The sequence below is a fragment of the Hippopotamus amphibius genome, chromosome 2 (genome assembly GCF_030028045.1).
Source record: "Hippopotamus amphibius kiboko isolate mHipAmp2 chromosome 2, mHipAmp2.hap2, whole genome shotgun sequence".
Lineage (NCBI taxonomy): Eukaryota > Metazoa > Chordata > Mammalia > Artiodactyla > Hippopotamidae > Hippopotamus > Hippopotamus amphibius.
In genome coordinates, this window is record NC_080187.1 from 170,880,048 (window position 1) to 170,902,976 (window position 22,929).

The 22,929-nt window shown below is 41.8% G+C and overlaps 1 protein-coding gene across 10 annotated transcripts in view; it reads left to right on the forward strand.

Annotated features, from left to right (window-relative positions):
- STXBP6 (syntaxin binding protein 6) overlaps positions 1-22,929 on the forward strand; it is a 239,307-nt gene that overhangs the window by 29,116 nt on the left and 187,262 nt on the right. Inside the window, exon 1 of one of the 10 annotated variants that reach the window (XM_057723688.1) lies at positions 5,099-5,162. The exons of 8 other annotated variants lie outside the window; for them this stretch is intronic. The gene's annotated coding sequence lies outside the window, so the exon portion shown is untranslated. Of the gene's footprint in view, positions 1-5,098; positions 5,163-18,465; positions 18,596-22,929 lie in introns of those variants that run through there. One more of the 10 variants, XM_057723691.1, reaches the window with a different exon arrangement.

Here is a 22,929-nt window from a genome sequence, read left to right on the forward strand (position 1 = left end):
TAAAAACGAATCTGCTTTTTGTTCGTGGGACACCTCTTCCCTTGGAGAATATGGTGTTACCAGGTGTGGAATCTTGGCATTAAACTAAATTTCCCTTTCCCTTCCTTGCACTGATGGAAAGGAGTGGAGTCGGTGGGGGGAGGGGAGGGGTGGTGGTGGGATGAACAGATACATAGATGTATATATATAGATGTGTGTCTCCACATCTGTCCAGTATCTGTCCAGTGTCTCCACATCTGTCCCTTGTGTGTCCCCAGCTTCTTGTGCTGAAAGGTTTTCAGCACAAGAGATTTTAGAAGAATCTCAAGAGATTTTCTCAGGCTAGGTTGTCCAGATGTGATTTTTTTAAAAAGAGCATCTCTCCTTTATTTTATAGAGGAAAAGAAAACAAAGAATCTCTCCCCTTTCCCAAATATAAAAGGGTGTTTTTCTGTTGCTTTCATAACTGAATTAAAAATCCCTCAATGATGGTTTTTGATATTTTCTTCATGATTATAATATTCGTCCTTTATCTGAATCATGGAAGAGGTCACAGAAACATAATAAAATATTCTTACTATTTAAAAAGAGCTATCTGTAGGGTTTTGATATTATAGATGATTTAAAAATAGTTTATTAGGTTTCTTCCCACATTTAAACTAATACAGTAATTGCAGAAAATTTGGGAAATTCGCAGAAATAGAAGCAAAGAAAAGCAAATTCTCATAGTCCCTATACCCAGGAGAATTGAAAAAAAAAAAAAAAAAACTTACTGTTTTCATGTGTGTTCTTCATCTGTGAAGAGTTTTTACACCTTTTTCTGTGTCAGGTTTTTGTTTATGTTTCTTGGTGAGGATCATACTGTAAATGCAGTGTTGTTTCCTGCTCTGCTGGAAAGATGTCTCAGGTTCAGAGACAGCGGGTTCAGGACTTCTTTGCTGAACCTGCCCCGTCACAGGTCCCCTGGCAGCCTGGGTCATGGGGTGCCCCAAACACATGCTGTGCGCTCCATGCTGCTAAGTGCTGGGCGGCAGAGAGGACCTGCCTTCTCAGCTCACAGAATCGCTGGAGAAGACAAGCAGACACTTTCACAGCCACTTCTATTTTTTTTCTGGTGTGGAAAATTTCAAACATATACAGAAATAGAACATTACAATGGACCCTATGTGCTTTTCTTCCAGCTTCAACAATGGTCAATTTATAGCCATCTTGCTTCATTTAGATCCCAACCTCTTTCCCCCCACCCTGGGCTGTTCAAAGCAAGTCCCTAACATCCTATTATTTCACTAGTAAGTATTTCTATACACATCTCTGAAAAACAAGGACTCTTTTTTTTCCTTTTACTACTGTAATATTATTATCATACCTTAAGAACTTCTGTAATATAATCAAACATGAAATATCTAGTCAGTGCTCAGATTTATCTGTTTTCTGCGTTATTTTTCTTTTCAGTTTGTTTGCATCAAGATCCACATAAGGTCCAGACATTGCAATTGATTGACATGCCTCTTCAATCCCTTTTAGTCTGTAGGTTCACCCTTCACTACCTTTCCCTTGCAATTTATTTTTTTGCCAAACCAGACCATTTATTCTGGTCTGTAGGCTAGATTTTGCCAGTAACATCCCATGGAGTTAAATGTTAAATGTTCCTGTGTTTAATGTATTCCTCTAGCCACTGTATTTCTTGGGAACTGGTAGTCACAGCTAGAGGCTGGGTCAAATTCTATTTCCATTTTTTTGTCAAGAATACTCTGAGTGTGTTGTGTACTCTCATCAGGAGGCATTTAACACCAGTTCCCTCTGTGTGTGTGTGTGTGTGTGAGAGAGAGAGAGAGAGACATGTGAACAGTTAATGGTGGTCCTTGGTGCTTAATCAATTCATTAGGAGTTTCAAAATCTTCATTTCCATCATTTCTTCATTTATTAGATACTTCAATAAAGAGAAACTTCTGCTAATCAGCTACTCAGCGACTTGGTTTTCCTGGGCTACAATTTGTATAGAAAAGGCAGGAAACATGCCTGATTCTTTCCCTTTACTGGTTTTTAAAGTAATTATGGTTGACCCTTGACAACATGGGGGTTAGGGGTGCCAGCTCTTCATGAAGCTGAAAATTTATGTATAACTTACAGTGCAGCCCTCCCCATCGGCAGGTTCAAACAGCAGCAGATTGTGTAGCACTGCAGTAGTTACCATTGAAAGAAATCCACGGGTAAGTGGACCTGCACAGTTCAAACCTGTGTTGTTCAAGAGTCAACTGTTTTTGGCTCCATTAGCCAACTAATTAGTAGTGTCCTCAAAAGGTAACCATTGAGAGAGAGTGAGAGAGAGGTATGTGATTCATGAGTTCATGAATTTAAAAATATTGGTGTTTTAATCCATTGCATTTATTCTTGACACTGAAATTGTCCCATCTTTGGCCAGTGGGAATCCCTTTGTGCTGGCCACTGGATCCTCTTCATATGATTCTAGTCATCTTTGACAGCTTCCCTGCTTTCTGTATGGTAAGATGTCCTAGGCCAGTGGTTCCCAAAGTATAATCTGAGGATGCCTGAGGGTTCCCAAGACCCTATGAAGAGGTCTGTGAAGTCAAAACAGTTTTCATTACAGTACAAAGACATTATTTACTTTTATTTTCTTACGTGTTTAGTGGAGTTTTCTAAAGGCTCCATGTTGGCTCTTGAAATGTGTATATATTCTTATGTTTTCTAGAATTTTCTAAGGTAAGCTCTTTGGAGTCTTCAATAATCTCTAAGAATGTAAAGGGGTCCTAAGACCAAAAAACTTGAGAACTGCTGCTCTAGGCTCATTTTTTTTTTTTTTTAACATTTCTTGCCACATACATGGAATCACTGGTGACCTTGTAAATCAGCTCCCTTTTTTGTCAGCTCTTTTATCATGTGTGAGTGATCTGCTCCAAATCTCAAGGCTAATAAAAAGCAAAACCAGAATTTGAACCTAGATGTTTATGCAGTAGTTTTTTTCCATGTGAAACAATCACTGATGTCCAAAATTTATGATTAATTAAAGCTTAGAAGCTGTAAACACTGCCCAAAATGCCAGACATGTACATTTTAGGGGCCAGTAAACAAAATTAGCAGTTCTTTTCCTCCAATGGAACAGCTCTCAAAAAGGGAAAAACAGATGTAGAGGCAGGATGAGTGGTTGCTATAGCTCCATGATATAATCAAAAGCCATGCTCTGAATATGTTGTTTTTCTGATCACAGTAGGGAAATTCAAAATGCAGTAGTAACTCATTAGCATGTTACCTTTTAAGGATTTCAGTCATCTGGAGAAAAGCCTGCTTGGCATGTGGAATTCAATAATGGCTCATGCGTTTCCCACTAATTTCTGAACACAGGATCCAATTGATTGCTTGACCGTGTAGCTTAGAAATACCTTTTTTTCCCCATCTTGTAGTTAATTGAGTCAAATCCTGCAAAAAAGCATCCTGCAATTTTAGAATAATGGTGCCTTGAGCCTGGGACTCTAATTTTTCTATCACTAGTTTGGGATTAGCAGATGGGAACTATTTTTTTTTTAATTAATTTTTTTTATTGGCTGTGTTGGGTCTTTGTTGCTGTGTGTGGGCTTTCTTTAGCTGCGGTGAGTGGGGGCTACTCTTTGTTGTGGTGCGCGGGCTCCTCATTGCTGTAGCTTCTCTTGTTGCCAAGCATGGGCTCTGGGTGCGTGAGCTTCAGTATTTGCAGCACATGGGCTCAATAGTTGTGGCTCATGGGCTCTAAAGCACAGGCTCAATAGTTGTGGCGCACGGGCTTAGTTGCTCCGCAGCATGTGGGATCTTCCTTGAGCAGGGATCAAACCTGCGTCCCCTGCACTGGCAGGTGGATTCTTAACCACTGTGCCACCAGGGAAGCCCCAGATGCGAACTATTACATATAGAATGGATAAACAACAAAAGTCCTACTGTATGGCACAGAGAACTCTATTCAATATCCTGTGATAAACCATAATGGAAAAGAATATGAAAAAGCATATACATTTGTTTAAATGAATCACTTTTCTCTACAACAGAAATTAACACAACATTGTAAATCAACTGTACTTCAATCAAATTAAAAATAAATAAAATAATTTTTCCATCACTGAATAGTATACAAATCTCTAAAAGATGGCTACTTAAAACCACTGGGTTTTGCAGTTCTGGGTCCTTGGGGGAGTCTTTATTTTGTCTCACCCTGTTGAGCCGAACTCAGTAACTTGTCCTTTGTTTACCGTTCCCAGTGACTGCAGCTACTCTTGGATAATGAACAATACTGATTCTTATTTCCCAGCCACACAGGAGAATTTCCATCATAAGAAAAGGAAGTATGCCTTCAAAAACGCTTTCTGAAGTCAGTGTATGTACAGGAGAGGAGCAGCCTTACGTAATGTCCTTGAGTATTTGCCAATGTAAGAAGCACCTGACAGCCTCAGGTGCCATCTGGGAAGGGGTCATCATAGAGGAGGTTTGACTCAGAGCTCACATCACCGTTCCGGTGCTTCATCAGTACTTTGTGGTTCAGATGGGGAGTAAGGCAAAGAATCTGTCCAGAGTTTCAGGGCTCTTAGTAAAATACAGATTTCTCTGTTGGAAAGTAGATTTTGAATGCTAAATCTGTTCTTGTCTCTATGAGCAAACTCATTTTCCACTGGAGCCTTGCTTGTGATTTTTCTCGACATTAAATGTCATAGCAAAAAGATTTAAATATCTGCTCTAGGTGACTTGTTACATTTAGATTTATGGATTTGTAAAGTCAGGTGCCTGGGCTTTTCCAGCGAGTCATCTCATTGATGTTACTGAAGATAGTTTTAGAATACGTGCAAGTCAGAGTAAAGGTAGTATTTCATAGGGGTGGGTGCTGCCATGGGTCATGTCAAAGTTTTATTTTCTTTCACATTTGCCACTTTGACCAAATTTCATGTTCAATTCATGGAGCAGACCTATCTCCATATGGAGAGCACGTGGTTTATGACAAAGCCAACCTTGAACTTACGACTGGGGAATGTCAGGAATTTTGGGTTCTGGTGTCACTGAGGAAAATGGCTCCGCCTTACTACAATTTAGTTTCCTGTTTAGAAAGTTCTGTTGCTTCATAAGGACCTTGAAGTTCTAGGAGGAAAGGTGCTGTGCGTGTGGAGTTTCCCATAGAATGCCGTCCTAACGAAAAGGCTGAGTTAAAGGTAGGTGAATGCTTTATAAAAACATGTTTTACATGTATATGTGATATTTATTAGTTATGCCCACCTTATTTACTTAAGTATGAATTAGCCCCAGGCAATCTGAAGTCAGATTTAAAATTCAGCTTTTGTTTACTTAATGCTCTTCTTAAGAAGGAAGAATAGAGAGGCTTAGGAAGTGGAAATTGAAATTGATTTTAATTGCCTGAACAGGTTTACTGCGAGATCATTTTATTCAAGTGAAAATGAGGGCCAGACTTTTTGTTCTTGCTCTCTGTTTAATTCCAGGCAACTTTGGAGTAGTCCATAAATCTCTTTCCAAGTCTAAGGGAGAATATCTATCATAAAGTGAGCCAGAATGTGACAACTCTTTGTGGCGACTGCCTTGGCTAAAAATCTCTGTGGTGAGAACTCAGAATTCCAGGAGCACATTTGGAGGTGGGATTGATGAGACTGATGATTCCCATGAGGAAAAGGAGGCTATTTCAGACTCTCCCAGTGTACTTTTGAAACTCTGAAGACCTCATTCCCGTTCCCCCAAAGCTCAGTGAGCCACCATTGGGAGCAGTTGTGTTCTGTGTTTAGGTGTTTTAGCGTTAAAACACAGGTGAGGTTAGACTGGTGTGGAAGGTGGGGATAGCCTATTAGAACAGCATTTCTCTCTGGAGAGTGCCACTCTTTCGAAAAAAGATAAAAAATGGCATCGAGTGATTTGTAACCCATACAGTGGCAGTCACTGTTGCTTAAATTTAGGACCATGTTATGTTCAAATGTGTGGTATTTTGATTTGGCTCTAAATGCAAGGTTTTTATGTGTGATGTCATTTTGCATGAAGAAACTACATGTGGGTGATTTGGAGCCCAGTAACAGAAACCAGTGGGACTGGGAAGGCTGCTCTGTTTAGTTGAGGGTCAATGCCAAGTTGGGGTGACTTCTCAAAGAGTATGTGACATGGCGGCCATGCCACATTCCTTAGTGAGTGGGACTGGGCTTGTCGGGTTTCTGTGTCACTGAGGGGAGCTTTTCTATGCATTTGATTATGCTCCATGATATGTGGAACATGACATTTGGGGGCTTAGGTCTGGGGGAAAATGTGGCTTAATTATTTGTTGCATAGTTTTGTATAATTTGTGTAATTTTTCTCGCTCTTGCTCTGAGAAGCAAGTAGGAAAATGGAAAAGCAAAGAACTCGGGTGATCTGCAAATGAAATTAAGAGGAAAAAGTCTCTAGGAAATAAGATATGAAGATCTATGTTTAAATTTTAGAACATAAGATATTAAAACCCAGTGATCAGAAATTCTCTACTGGGAGTTCCCTGGTGGCCTAGTGGTAAGGATTCCAGGCTTTCACTGCCATGGCCTGGATTCAGTCCCTGGTTGGGGAACTGAGATCTTGTAAGCCATGCAGCACGGCCGAAAAAAAAGAAAAAGATTTCTCTACTTACTGAATTATTTAAAAATTTTACTCTCTAAAAAATTCTTTTTTATTGAAGTGTGGTTGATTTTCTGGTGTACAGCAAAGTAATTCATTTATACATATATTCTTTTCCATTATGGTTTATTGCAGGATATTGGATATAGTTCCCTGTGCTATATAGTAGGACCTGGTTGTTTATTTTATGTAAAATAGTTTGTATCTGCTCATCCCAAACTCCCAATTTAGGAATTTCACATTTTCATTGCTGCCTGCCTTCACTCGATGTCTTGTAAAGTTTCATAGTTGTTTGAAGTTGTCCTGAAGTCAAAACAACAGATTTGCTAGAAACGATCTTGGGTATCATCCAGTCTATCCTTTGTTTTGCTGGTGAATCTGTCCAATAACTCACTGTGAAAGTTATATCTGAGTCTCAGTATTCCTCATGCCTAGCGTTGGGTTCAACACATAATACCTACTGGTTGGCTGCTGGGCTGACTAGGGTAGTACTTACTTTAAAAGCAAGAAAAAAATAACACAAACCTTTTGGCCAGAGTATACTTGAATAGAGTCTTGGTGGAAAATTTGAAAAGTATGGTTGAGGGTATAAGAATAACTCTTCTTTTGGGGATTTAGAAACTTTGCCATTCTTCTATGAATTGTTAGATCCTCATGTCTTTAGAACGTAAATTCTAAAAGCTTATGATGTGTAAAATCTATAAAAACATTTTGGTGTATAAAATATTCGCGTTACATGTTTTCAGGCTGGTGGTCTCTTTCACCATTACTTTGTGAGTATTATTTAATTACTGTTTGAGAGCCAACAGAAGAATGAATGGACAAGGATTGCCATTGCCAATCGACACTGTTCTCCACATGCCAAAAACTAAATGTAATGTGGATTTTAAAGTTCCATCAAGCAATAGTGTGGCAAATTAATAATAGCATTCAGTGATTTCTTAACAACCTAAAGGAATTTATGGTATCAGGTCATGGCCATGTTTGGAAAGCTGAGAATTTGAACTTGAACCACATGTGTGTGTATATATATATATATATATTTTTTTTTTTTTTTCTTTCTTTCTTTATATGAATTGCTGTTACTTCCCAGGAGTAGAGCTGGGTCTAGGAGCTGATTATTTTGCTCACGTGAGACTCATGAAAATTTGTTTCTGAAGCTGTTTGAAGGTATTTCCCATCCTTCTATCTGGTTTCATGCCTCAGGTGCTGGTGCTGGCTCCGTGGGCAGGTGCCTGGAAAGGAGAGGGAGCAAGGCCTGCACGTGTGGTCTTGTGAAAGGCTGCTCAAAGTGTGTCCCCTCCTGGAGAGTCTGTCCATTCTCAGTTTATCTGGGAACTTTAAGATGACATGATAACTGGGTTTCTAGATACCCTGCTTTATGACCTAACATATGGGTTGTCTGTGAGAGCTCTTTTTGAAATGTTCTAACTAGGTCAAAAGAAGCTCACTATGCTGGAGCATTGCAGGGATCATTTCTTTTGTGGCTAAAAATCCTCAGATTTGGAGGAAAGAATCCAAAGATCTTCTTTATGTCATCTGTTCCTTCCACAAATGTTTACTGAGTGCTTCTGGTGTGCCAGGCACTCTTCTAGGTGCTGGAAAAGATGGACATAATCCCTTGCCGTTATAGAGCTTCTTGTGGGGAGAAAGGCACACAAATAAGTTAAATATGTTGGATGGTGATACGAGCTCTGGAGAAGATTAAAACAGGGATGGGCGATAGGAATAGGGCTGAGGGAATCGCATTAGGACCTGGGGTCTTGCACTACTTCTGGTGACTGAGTAGACCCACAGGCATGAAACAGCCCAATCCTTTATGTTTTGTGGCTGGTCATGCTGTCATCACTGCCAGCATTGTCACTGTCACAGTTGGAAGGCATTTATCTCACACCTATTAGCAAGATTTTGTACAGAATGAGTCGTGCAGATGAGTCCTCAAGACCAGCAGCCCTTATGTGGACTTACAGATGACAAATTTTTTAAATGACAGTATTCATTCAGGAAATGTTTACTGAACGATGGTATACAGACAAGGCATTGTGGAGAATAACAAGATAAGTCACGTGTATACCTTGACAATAGAGTGTATAGTCTGGTATATTTGTACATAATAGGTCATTTGCATGACAGTGATTTCACATTTGAGATAGACTGTGAAAAGTCCACAGCATATGCGGATTTGTCCTGAGGCATGGTTTCCATGTCAGCTGCTTTGAGAGGCAGGTGTGGGATAACTAACCTAGGAGTGGTGGGTTAGCAGTTGCCCAGTGTCCAAATTCCAGGGTAGCACTGTTTCTACCCGTCGTTTAATGTGTAAAATGCCTCTCCTGATGGTGCAACCATGAGGTCACATGGCAGCCATTGGCCAGCCCCCCCCCCATATTACTTGTGTGTAACCAGGAAAAATGTGATAGCACCTGGGTAGCCTAGGCAGTGGGTAAATACCTCAGAAGTCCTCTTGCAGCGACTGTATATGCGATGGTGATTTCTGTCTTACATGTTCTCACATGTTTCTGTTTCAGTAAACCTCTGCCTCTTCACTCACACAAAAAAGTGAAGTATGATTTCTTTGTGAAAGATTGCTCTGAGGGGAAAAAAAGCCAACTTCTAGTGCAGCTGAGGAAAGTGCTGCTTCTAAGGTGCGACGGTTCTTAGCCAGGAGATGTCATCACTGGGGGGTCTAAAGGAAATACTTAGTATCTTGCTCCCTTTATGAGGGGACATCATATCCTGTGCGAGTATTTTGCCAGCGTGGAGATGAGCCCCTCATATTATTTGAGTGGATCTTGATACGATCCCTAAGGGAAGTGTGGACATGGGAGGGTTTATCTCCCTTGTCTGAAGGTGACTCTTAGGGGAAGCTAAGCAAAGCTTCTCCATGAGCTGCTTCACCTGGGTCCTAATATCAGGTTCTTCCTGTTCTTTCCAAATAAAGCGTCCGCCATCTTTGTGTGAGGCTCCCTGGCGTTTACGATACAGATGGGATCAAAAGTTTACTGTATAAAAACATAGTTATACACACACACACACGTACAGACATGCATCCATACATGTCCACAGGGGGCAAGGGAACGCTTGGAAGGGGAGGGAAAAATCATAAAGTACAGTGGCAGAGGCTGTTGGCTACTCACCAAAATCCACATTTCTTCTTCAGAGCCCACAGCAAGAATGCATTTTCCAAGCTCCCTTGCACTTAAGGACGGCATGTAACTGAGTTGTAGCCAATAGAGGGACCCCGATAAAGACGGCCAAGCCCGGCAGCTTGAATCCCTATTTCAGTGTGAGGAAGAGGAAAACCTCATTCACCCCTTTCCCGGACACAAAGTTCTGAGGTCTTTGAGCCATTATATATTTTGGGGTCTATTTCAGCAGTGCCTAGCTTTTCCTCACTAATACTGATTCTCCATGTGGAAAATGAGAGAGGCAAAAACCAGTTTCAGGGCTTTACTCTTCCTTCGTTGGGACACTGGACCCAGTTGTGTCCACGTGAATGGCAGAGTCGGCGCTCTTGGATGAGGGTGGTTATTGTGCTTAAAGGTTGTATGTAAGTCAGATCATTATGCTGTACACCTTAAACTTATACAGTGCTGTATGTCAGTTATATCTCAACAAAACTGGAAAAAAAAAATCAAGTGGATTTCCTATGAGAAGAAAAAGTGTTTCAACAGTTAGTGGTTTTATTAAGAGCTGAGCAGTACATTTGACTTCAGGTGCTGTTTCTCTGGGCCTCTTATTCCAATCAGACCTTCATCCACAGATTGTCACACCTCAGCTGTCTTTGTATTCTTTCCCTAGTCCTTTACCCCAGAGCTTAACACAGTGCTTTATCTATTAGGTGTGGCTAAATAAATGTTTGATGAATTAATTAACTACTTAAATCTCTCATGCTGGAAGAGCTTCTCAAGCTAGTTTTCGTGCTTGGTGAATAGTTCTCACCAGGATGAACATCACTTCCTGCTGCAGCTGTGTTGCTGTCAGTTCACATGATGTTTCACCTTGTTGTTTAACTTCGTGATGCTGGCTTTAGCCGATAACAGGAGTCACCCAGCATGAGGCTTGAGGAGGGAAAGTGCTGACGTGCTACATGGTTGCTATATGAGTGTAGTAGGATGTGTCTTGACCTGGTTCCAAAGGTGCTTGTAGGGCTCATGTCTGATAGGTGATTGTGAACCACCCACATTCCTGTGCTTTTCTTGGCTAAAGAGTCCTCTCAGGTCATTGTATGTCCTCTACCACTCAATGTGATAAAAGAACAACAGATTAGTTTTTATCCACCCAGTAACTAGGTTTGTATCTTAGGTCTTGCTTAACTCAGCAAAGTTCTAGAGAATTCTCTGAAAAGAGACATATGCACACTCATAATTAGGCCTGTGTCCCCTAATACAATTACAGCTGAAATCCTTCCCTCAGGGATTTATGTTCCTGCTTAAGAGCACATTTTAATAGCAGGGAACACAACAGAAGGATGACAACAGAATTGAGGACACTCACAGCTAGGAAAGAAAGTAGGGCTTTCATCAGCATATCTTCCTTTGAGCAACAGTGGGGTTACCTTCCATGTCTTTATTCACTGGTCCTTCCTTCCTCTCCAGCTGAGAGGTGACTTTGAAAGAAGTTGGCCAGCGCTCTTCTCTGACCTTGCTCTTCTCACTTCTTTTGTCAGTTTATGATCCTTTTGCCAAAAGTCAGTGAAGCAAAAGATCATCTTCACATCTTTGGTTGTTTGACCTTTACATTCAAGGATCTGCGATGTGAGCATTTCAGTGCTGACTTGTTGCTTAACTTTGGCTGGCTTGGCAAAGACAGGGAAACCGTTGTTTTCTAAATAGGACTTAGGAAGTCATAAGAACTCAATTGTATAGGTTTCCCTGTCATAAATTACTTAAAAAATCCTAAGTATTTATGTTGGAAATATGGAGCGGATTATCTTCTCTCAAAATAGTCTGTGATGATTAATAGTGAAGCTAAATCTTTCCTGCATCTCAATTCACTGACCTAAATGACATTATAATGGCCTGAAAATATTGGTCCAGTGTCACCTACTTAAAGGAATTAGTTTTGGAGAATGTTTTTACGAAGCACCTGTATGTTGGGTTATAAGAAAAGCAGCTAATTTGTAATGTGGATGAATTAGTGCTCTCCCTGACCTCGACTGGTACATGACCCTGCCTTTCACAGTGGTTTAATTGGTGTTGTTTCCAGTGGTAGCCTGAGAAGCTGGCTCAGTGACTCTACATTTTTTTTTTTAATTTCATTTATTTATTTATTTATTTTGGGGGGGTACACCAAGTTCAATCAACTGTTTTTATACACATATCTCCATATTCCCTCCCTTCCTTGACTCCCCCCCTCGAGTCCCCCCATTTTTTTTTTTTTGACTCTACATTTTAGACCAGAGACCTAATGAGGGTAAATGTTTGAACAGGGAATAATGATTAATAAGTTTAGGAATATTTATTGCTTTATTGTGGAAGATAATGCTACCCTCTGCCTTTGTTATAGTCACTATGATGAAAAAATTAAAAAATCATCACCCTAAAGGCCTACTTACCTCACTTCCTATCAACTGACACAACCTGTCCCACATTCAACAAAAAATTACAAGGCGTGTCAACAGATAAGAAAAAGCACAGTCTGGAAAGACAATGTAATAAACAGAAACCAGACTTTCATATGACACAGATGTTAGAACTATCAGACAAGGAAATTAAATGAACTGTGATATGTCAAGGGCTCTAATGGAAAAACCAGACAACATGCAAGAACAGATGGATAATATAAGCAGAGAGATAGAAAATTAGAGAAATAATTTTAAAAAATGCTAGAAATCACAAACAGTAAAAAACAGTGGAAAGTAACTTTCACTCTTAAGTAGACTTGACACTGACAAAGAAAGAATCAGTGAACTTGAAGATAGATCAACAGAAACTTTCCAAACTGAAATGCAAAGAGAAAAAATAATTTTAAAAAGGAACAACAGTGAAGTGAGTTAGAAAGAGAAAAACAAGTATCACATGGCAATACATATATGTGGAATATAGAAAAATGGTACAAATCAACTGGTTTGCGAGGCGGAAATAGAGACACAGATGTAGAGAACAAACATATGGACACCAAGTGGGGAAAGCAGGGGGCGTTGGGGTGGAATGAATTGGGAGATTGGGATGGCCATACATACATTACTAATAAGAAAAAAAATATCAAATTGTACGCTTTAAATACATGCAGTTTATTGTGTGTCAAAAAAAAAAAAAAGCCACGTGTTCCCCCCCAAAAAAAAAAAACAAACCAAAAACAGAACATACAAAGTCTGTGGCACAATAGAAAAAGGTATAGCGTGTGTGTCATTGGAATGCCAGAAGGAGAAGAGTAAGGAGTGGAAGAAGTATCTTAAGTGATGATGGCTAAAAACTTTCCAAAACTAATAACAGACACCAAATTATGTGTCTAGGAGGCTTGAGATAAGTATCTGAGGGTTCTCCCCACCCCGCACACCAAATATGTGCTTTTTTTTTTTTCACACTAATTCTCCAGTTCTGTGACACCAACTGGGTGTCCAGCAATTCAATTCCGACACTAGTTCTTGGACTTACTGCAGACCCTACAGGTGAGGGGCTCAGTCCTACAAGTCTGTCCCCACTTCAGATGCCAGTCGCAAATGGGGAGCTCAGGCTACCCATATTTCTGCCCAGCCAACTACAAATCTTGGGGTCCCACGACCCCAACTCCCTGAGGTTGGATAATTCGCTAAAACAACTCACAGAACTCAGGAAAAGTGCTTTGCTTAGTTACCAGTTTATTATAAAGGCTGCAACTCAGGTGTAGCCAAATGGAAGCGATGCACAGAGCAAGGTGTGTTTGGGGTTGGCGGGGAGCACAGAGCTTCCGTGCCCTCTCTGGGTGTGCTACCCTCCTAGCCCCTTCGTATGTTCACCAACCTGCAAGTTTTCTGCACTTCATTGTTGAGAGGTTTTCGTGGAGGTTTCATTACACAGGCATGAGGGACTAAATACTTGGCCATTGGTGATTGATTTCAGTCTCCAGCCCCTCTCTCCTCCTTGGAGGTCAGGAAAGGGAGGCTGCTGAAAATACCAACCCTCTAATCACGCCTTGGTCTTTGTGGCAAGCAGCTCCCATCCTGAAGCTCTCTACTTAAGGGTTCACACAGGTCACCTTATCTGCATAAACTCAGGTATGGTTGAAAAGGGCTTTTTATGAATAACAAGACACTCCTGTTACTTTTATCACTCTGGCAATTTCAAGAGGTTTAGAAGTTCTGTGCCAGGAACCAGGGAGGAAGACTACACATATACTTCCCATTATATCACAATGACACTCACCACCACCCCCCACTTGCAAAATCACAGTAGGGTGTGTCTTACTGAAACTGCAGAAAACCACAGACAGAGAAAATCCTGAGAGAAGCCAGAGAGGGGAAAAGAACACCTTGCCTGTGGAGGAACAAAGATAGGAATATTACAATGGCTTCTTGCTCATCAGAAAGCACGCCAACAAGAAGAGTGAAGTCTTCAGGATGCTGAAAGAAAAAAACTTTTTCATTCAAACCAGCAACGCTTATTGAGTTTCTGTGCTACCATCTGGGATATAAACAGGAGAGAGTAAACCATGAATGCTGCCCTCAAGGAGCTCACAGGTGGGCTGAGAAAGAAACATAGATGCTACCTGAGTTTACATAAAATCACGTCCCCTCTCTGGGCCTCCATTTCTTAATCTGTTAAATTAGAGTGTTGGACTAGTTTAGTGGCCTTCTGTGCTTTTATTTTTCCCTTTCTTTCTTTAGAAATAGAACTTTTAGTCAAAGGAACTTTATACTTTAAATTGGGAGCAAATACAAAGCAGATAATAGTGATAATACAATAGCTGTTGTATTTGAGCTAAATAAATAGTTGAAGGGTGGGAAGTGATACTGAGGCTTCCCCCTCCTCATCCTCAAGGAGGCTCCTGTGTGGACTCTGTGGAACTCCCAGGACATTGGGGGAGCGCTGGTGGAACACCCTGGCCTAGCAGAACAGGAGAGCCCTTTCAGGTGTGAAGACTCTACAGTTGAGCCACTAGGCTATTTTGGTAACAGTGCTTCCTTCACCTTTAGATTTGTCTCTGTTTTGGCCTAATTTCTTCCCTACCTCGTGTTCTGTGCACATCCACATTCATCGTCTTTTCTCATTTTACCTAAAGGGCTCCTCTATTTTATGCCCATCTGCTTGCCATTTTTCTTCTCCCATATCTCTTATTTCTTACCAGTTTTTTCCACTTTAATTTGTGTGAGTAGACTGGCCTTTTCAGGATACAAAGAAAATTCTGAGAGGTAACACTTATTGAGTGACCCTGGTGGGTGCTGTTATGAACAGGTTGTGTAAATAATCTCATTTCATCCTCAGGACATTTCACGAGGCAGGTGTTAATACCGTGATTATTTTACAGATGAGACCAGCGCAGGGGCAAAGAGGCAAATAATGCAGTGAAGTCAAAGAGTAGAGCTGTCAGAACTTTGAATGGAATGTAGGTCTGCAGGCTCTGGAGCCCTTTCACTTAACCAGGGTCTAAACCTTTCCACTTTGACTTTTTTTAGCTGTTAATTCTCAGGAAGGGTGTGCTTCCACTCATTCATGGCTTGGTAGCTCTAGAGCTATGTCTCTGCTCCCTTTCCTTCCCCCTTCCCTCGCCTTCCCTTTTTTTGAAAAGAGAGAAGCAAAGAAACCCTAGGTTATGCCAAGAATGAGATCATTAAGGTTTAGCTGCAACTCACAAGAGAAGTGATTGGGGGATGGTGGTTCTGAGTGGATTTCTCGGGATGGGACAGAGGGAAATGAGGCTGAGAGAATCAGGTGTAGCAAGACCATGTGGGCTGACAGCTGCAGGTTGACCAAGAAGCTTGCTGTGAGGAAGGAAGGCAAGGAGAAAGGGGGCAGGGTCAGCACTAGCCTGGTGTTAAAGGCAAGAGAAAACTCGAGGAACAGTGGAAAGTGGAAACAGCTTCCTAACTTGAAAAGCTAAACAGCTTTTAGGGAATGATTTCTTCTTTTGTGCTGCTGTGCGTTTTTCACATTAAGTGTTATGTTAAGATTATTCTATTAATTTTGTTAAGAATAGTCTTAATATAATTAGCTGACAATAATAAGAAATGTGTGCCCTCTTTGATCTGTGCTAAAGTATATTGTTGATACCAAGAGATCAAGGAAAAAAGTGAATGATTAACCAAATTCCTAAGGACAAAAACCTTTGAACTGCAAAATATTACGATGTTTACTTAGCAGAAATAAGCCTACTAAATGGCCAAGAAGCATTGCAAAAAATTAACCTAGAAGCTTTTGGCCAATGTTCGACCTATTTCATCAGAAATAAACCGTGAAAGGTTAAGTTTTGAGAAGTAAAATTCATGTAGGTCTCTTACTTTTACCTTTCAAGTTCAAAAACTTTAGGAAGACTTAGCCATTTCTCTTTATTATTTCAACTATTTGGGGTGGGAGGAAGAATGAGTTTCATGGAGAGGGGAACACATCTCCAATATACATATAGTAAATCTATATAGAGAGATCAATAGAAAGAGCTTTACTTCATTGAAGCATTTCTCTGTCCATTTCCTGAGTTCTGAAAGTAATGTTCAGATTTATGACATACTTGGTTTAAAGCAGTTTCTGAAATCTGGTGTGTGAGGTTTTTGAAAGGAAAGCAATAAAGTAAGTTTATTGGGATCTTGTACACATTTTACTGTAGAACAGATGTTGGAAACTGGGTAGGCCTTCTAAGAGGGGAACGTATGGGTCGATAAACATCCAGGAGAGTTCAGTCATTATATTTCTAAGGTATTTTATCCAGGTGGTTTGCTTATGGATAAATCCCAAAGATAGATTTTATTCCCTAGAAGCGTATATTTTAAGAGCTGCTTGATAATTTAGATAATGCTAAAAGAAAAATAAATCTCTTTTTTTATTTTGGGAATCCGTGGAAACTAAGGATGATAATTTCTGTAAACTTTCTACAGTGCTAGAGATTGGGTCTAGCAGCCCAGGGCAAAACCCTACCTTCTTTGAGAAGCATTCTCCAATCTCCCTTGTAGAAATTAACCTATACCCTCTTATTTATGGATTTACTCATTCATTCAACAAACTATTATTGAAAACCAGCTATGTGGGATTATAACTGTGAGCAAGATAGACATAGTACCTGTTGTCTCAGAATTTGTGGATTTGTGGGAATACAGAGTAAATACAGAATTAACAGGCTGTATCATTTCTGCTATACTGGGTGAAGTTAGGCTGCATGCAGATCCGGGAGGACTTCTTGGAGAAGGTGTCATGTAAGCTAAATAGGAGCTAACTGGTTGAACAGAGAGGATAAGGGGCACCATATACAAGGCTGGGGACAGCTTTGTGAAGGGAGTGAAGGAGGAGAGTGGTTCTGAAATGGAAAAGAATTCAGAGTGGTTGGAGCCTGGAGCATGAGGAGGAGGAAGGAGTGGCTAGGGGAGAAGCTAGAGAGAGAAACAGTGGCTCTGGAACCCTGAGAGCCGTAGTGGGTTTCACTCTCCTGCTGGCAGCGGTGAGCCATTGAGGTGATGGCAGATGCTCTACAAAAATCACTGTGGCTGCTGTGTAGGGAGTGCACTAGGAGGCATGAGGTTATCACTGTTCAAGGTCCAAGAGGTAAGCAGCCCAGTCCCAGAATCCCATTTTTAGGGTTTATTTCCTGGGAACTAGTCCTGGTGCCATGTACTCCATCAGCCAGGATCCAGTTAGATGCCAGGCTGATGTTTCACATAGGGGTGATCTGACGTAGGGAACTGGAGACACAAGGTATTGGAGGGCTGAAAGGATAACGAGTGGAAGCAGAGGCAACACAGAGATTAGTAACTTCAGGAAGTAGCTGCCCTTCCTGAGGGTGGGAGGAGCAAAAGGGAATGGGTGTGGTTAACTAAACCTAGAAGCTCAGAGGGGCCACCATAGAGCTGACTGGCCAGCTGCTGAGGAGTTGCGTGGGTCTCCAGGGAGGGATTACCTTCTAGCCTGTGCTCCCCCATCCGGGGGGTCCATGGCTAGTATATAGAGTGCTAAAAGCATGGGGAACTGGAGCAGCTGCTACAGTGAAGTCTTACAGGAGGTGGAAAATGGGAGAGTTCCTTCTCCCCACCTTTGCCTTCTGATCTCCTGCCAGTGGCTCCCAACGGCAGAAACTAACAAGAAACCAGCTGCAAGGGAGTCTGGAAAATGGGGTTTGCAGACTGTCTAGTTCCAGCACCATAAAGCAGAATACAAAAGAGCAGGCTTGGGCTGTGAGACAGCTGGTAAATTATTTGCCTCAGGCATTTGAGAAAAGTACCTCTAGCTCTACCGTGGGAAGTGGGTTGGAGAGAGGCAAACCTAGATACCAGTTGATCCGTTCAGAGGTTGTTGTCGAGACAGAAGATGATGGCAACCTGATTGAGGGCAAGGACAGAGAGAGCAAAAGAAGTGGGTAGATGTGGAGAGATTTAGAATGTACAACTGAACAGAATTTGGCAACGGATGCGTTGTGAGGGATGAGGGCGTAGATCAGAGGGAATGGAGGAGGAGGAGGTGAGGAGGAAGCTTGTGTTTCTGGTTTCTGACTTAGGTGGCTGGTGCTGCTGTTTACTGAGATAGAAACACAGGACTAGAAACTGTTTAGGGGAAGGTGTGATTCATTCAATTCTGGACTGTTGAATTTGATGTGTCTGTGGTTCATCCAGGTGGAAGTTCATCGTGGATGTCTGGAAAGAAGATGTAGATGGGATTTGTGTTCAGCCTATAGGTGGTACTCAAAGTTTTAGGAATGGGTGAGATTACCAGGGGAGACTATAGAGGGTGGAGAGAAGAGAGCGTAGGACAGAACCTGGAGGAGTAACAGCATTTTAGGGAAGAACACACACTGGAGAAGTTTGTGAAGGCGTCTGTGAAAGAGTGGTCAGGGAGGCTGGAAGAAAACCGGAGTGCGTGATGTCCCAGAAATCATGGAAACGTGCTGGGTAAGAAGGTCATGGTCAACAGTTCAGATGCTCGAAAGTTTACTGCTGGATGTTGTCGGTGCTTCTCTATCATACTCATCGTGTCTGCCTGTCATTCATTGTTACCCAAGGGTGATTGTCCTCTAGAATGATGTGGGCCTGGGACACTGCGCAGCACATCCCTCGGCGTGTGGCATTGATGTTTTGCACATGCATGTATCTGTGATATGTTTGTTGCATCGGGTGATTTAGGTATCTGCAGACTCCAGCTGTGGACTGGCCACTTGATCTTGTAAATAAAGTTTTATTGGAACACGGGCTGCCCAGTCATTTATCTGTTGCCTGTGGTTGCTTTCATGCTGTAACAGCAGAGCTGGAGAGTTGTGACTGAGACCCTATGGCCTGCAAAATCTAAATTATTTACTATGTGGCTTTTTATGTTTGCTGATCTCTGGATTATGGTCTTGAAGCTGTTTTATGTAAGCTGGTAAGATTGTATCTTTGACTTTCTTTAAAAAAAAAAAACTGTTCAATATATTTAGGGAAAACGTGGAGCATAGAACATGCCTTCTTGAGGTTGGTCATGGTCTTGTTTTTGGTATGAAAGCAGTAGAGCCAAGGGAAAGAAAAGTTAGCAACTGGTCACAGCAGTCTCTTTAGCATGACTCTGGGACTGAGTAGTACCCTTTTAAGGAAAACTGCCAGCCTGGGGATGGTGGGACAAGATGGAGCGTAGACCTTAAAGGCATGCATTTAAGATGGGTCTTTTCAGCCCTGTAATGTACCAGCCTGGCACCTGTGCTAGGCGCCAGGATTCTCTAGCAGCTCAGAATCTGGTTGGAGACACAGACCCACAAGCAGAAACTTAGAATTGCCTGTAATGTGCCAGGCACAGTGATAAGGCTGCCCATGTGGTACTTAAGAGGGGCAGCTCGCCCAGCCTGGGGAGAAGCCGTGGGAGGAAGAATGGCCGTACCAGGGGGAGGCCCCCAAGTGCTCGGGTGCCGCCCTGCCACGTGGGAGCTGGGAGTGGGTGTGGAGGGGAGGAGGCTGGGCAGCGAGGTCTGCCAGCTCTGGAGTCAGAAGTTGTGTGTGACAAGTAGGGCCCTTGAGGCTGTGCAGTGGAGACAAGTGGAGACAAGGCAGTTCTCAGAGGTCTACTTGTCTGTCACCAAAGTTGTCTTCTAGGCATTTTTTTTTTAAGCTGACATATTTAGTGTGTTTTGAATTTGTGGGAATCATAACCTTGAATTGGTTGATTTTTCCCCCTTACAGAAAATACAGAAGTCATCTTGCATTAATATGTCTTTTGACTGGATTTGCCTTGCCTTTAGGAACGATAAAAGCTCAGTGAGCTGAGCTTGTAACATAGGCAAGGAAAGTTTTCTGTTTACTTAGAACCCTGAACTTACTGCCCTTTTACTCTCCACACCCCTCAAGAGCAACAAATTCCACATTCACAGTAATATGACTGTGCTCCCCCAATGGCTTGTGTGAACTCATCCGGCAGGTGTTAGGCCTAATACATGAATAAAGTGAGACACGTGCTTAGATTTTAAGCTGCCTGCCAGTGTTCATTGCTTCTAGTAAGTCCTTTTGTTTGCGTGTAAGAGCAACTCATTCCAATGACTTCAGGAAAATAGGAGTTTTTCATAACCTTGCTTATGAACTGGAAAACCGGATGCACCCAGGAAGCTGAGTGTTTCCTTTCCTTTTCTCTCTCTACTCTGTGTGTCTGTCTCTCCCTCTCTTTCTCTCCACATATCTGCACCGTCCTTTCCTCAGTCTACAAGTCAGTGTTCTCTATAACTTTGTTGTATACATGTAATTGGTCTTCTTTCTGCCCCTCTCTGCATCATACATGACACTTGAAGCTTCAGCTCCCACTGCTGTTCGGGTCGTTAGCTGTTTCCTTTTGGAATCTGATTGGCCCAGCTTCTCTTTTTAAGCAAGGCCATGTTGTAGCCGAATCGACTCTTCCTGGGTCAAGGGCCTTTCCTGTTCCACTCAGCTCGGACTGGGGAGGTGTACCCATGTGGTTCATAAAAGCAGGTGGTTGGGTAGCTCCCCGAGAACCATAAAGTGAGAAGCAAGGCACCTTGAGTTGTGACCTGTTCAGTACATCCCTCGCCTGCCTGGCTCATAACTCACTTCCTACACATAGTTCCAAAGATATGCTCTTCTAATGTAACCCAATCCTCATAGGTAAAACCACATGTTCACTTACCCCTTTCCTAACAGGAAGCACCCCAAAGTCATAGCTGCTGCTACACTGAGAAGCGGTCATGGGACCTCATCATCCAAGCTGAATCCACAACTCCCAGTGTTGTCCATTTCAACCACTGACTGAATGTTACATGTACACCCAACACACCCTGTGTATGGTGGAGACTCTCTTAATGCTTATTTTTAAAAAAGGGAAAAGAAATTTCCACTTCTTAATCTAGCTGCAAGATATGTACATTGGTCACCAGCTGAGCCAATATTCTGTCTAGTGGAATAGAGCCCACATCTGGTGACGGGCAGCCTCCTGCTGGCATCGTGAGGCCAGATGCTTGGACATAGTAAGATCTATTGGAGGGGCCCTGACTGCTAAGCCTTTGACTTGCTGCCTTTCCTCTTCTCCCAGGAAATGAGCTCCCTGGTCTGTAAACAGCTACTCTAGAGTTGTTGTCTTTAGGCTGTTGATTGACCTGGGTCTTGGGAAACACCACAGAATCTTCTGTTTTCTTCTTATTCCTTTCCTTCTGTTTTTCTTCTCTGTCTTTACTTGTTAAAGTCTGGTTGTGGAGGGTTTTTTTTGTGTGTGTGTTTTTTTTCTTTTTTGCGTTCTTCAGTAGTTAATGGTGTGACATAGCATAAACATATCAGCTCAGTGGCTACATTTCAATCCAGAATCTTTTTGGGTTTTTTTCCCCTTCAACTCCTGTTAAGAGTTTAGAGCACTCTAATTCTGTAATAGATAGAGTAGGTATCTATGGGGCTGGGATTCTGTTATCAAGCTTGTTTATTCCTGAGCATTCTTTCTTGGCTAATTTCCATGTGATTTCTGAGTTAATTGCATAGGGAGAAAAAAAAAGATTTCGTTTTCCACACTGTATTGACTTTTGCATTTGCATTTAATCATTTGCACTTCTATCTCAGTCAGTACAGTGAGCTGTCTTTATATTTACGTACCATTGAGAACTATACCATAAATGAGAGGTAGAATTAGAAGAGAGGAAATCAGCATAGTTATTTCGTAAATAACTAAGTATCAAGGAACACTGCAGCCATCAACCAACACCAAATAACTTCAAACTAATTAAGGCATTGGAGTATTTTTTTAACATGTTATTTAGTCTTAATTTAGCTGTAAAAGTTCCTGTTCTGAACCCTGTTCTGTTTCTCTTCGGAGCTTCCCAGCTTTCCTGGGTTGGGTGGGGCTTACCAGTGAGAAATGGGTACAACTATCCGAGCTGCAGGGGGATTTCTGTGTCATAGGAGCCTGCACACACGCACATACATACAGAATTAACAGACCAAGTTTGTAATGATGTGCAGTGTTAGTATTTCACACAGGGTGTAAAACACATGGTGATCGTCCTGGGAATGATGGTTTGGCATCGTGTCATTTATTGCTCTCTAGGTATTTTTGAGGTGAACACAGACATCTAAGAAGTCTGCTGCGTTGGCTATGAGCGAAAGGCCAGCTATCAGTGTTCTTTTAGAAAACAAAATGCAGGTCTTATATGTTTAAGCTCTCTGCGTGAAGCTGGGGGTGCTTAGGACAGCAGCGGTTATTGAGAGCCTCTGCAGTTCCAGGCTTCTTCCAGCCAAATCCTCTGCCCATGCTTGTCCTGCTGTGCCTCTCATGTGCATGTCTCAAGTCTAGCACAAACTAGTAGACACTCGAGGAAATGCCTGGTCAAAAGCATGAAAACGTGGGTAGGTTTGAAGGTTTGGGCCTTCAAATTTCTGTGGAACACTGACTCTTTACGATTTACATTGAAATTAATTACGATTATCAGTGAAAGAAAACTACTAACCAGGCTGGTGTTTTAAGAAAACCAGCCAAGTAGATAAACATCCTTGAATATGCATCCTTGCCCACTTGTTTGATGATTTCCTTAAGGTTAATTCTTAGGAGAAGAATTGCTGTTGTGCCAACTTTCAGAGCTTTTGATAAATATACCAAACGTGTCTTCCAGTTGGCTGTGTGTGCGAGGCTGCAGGGGTCCCTGCCCTCCACGTTTCACCTGGTTTGTATTTGTGGCTCCAGAGCCTGCTTGGTGGCACTTTCTCAGAGCAGTTGGCTTGTTGGGAGGGCTGAGAATAGAAAGTGTCTATAAACGTCTAGGATGACAATGTGATAT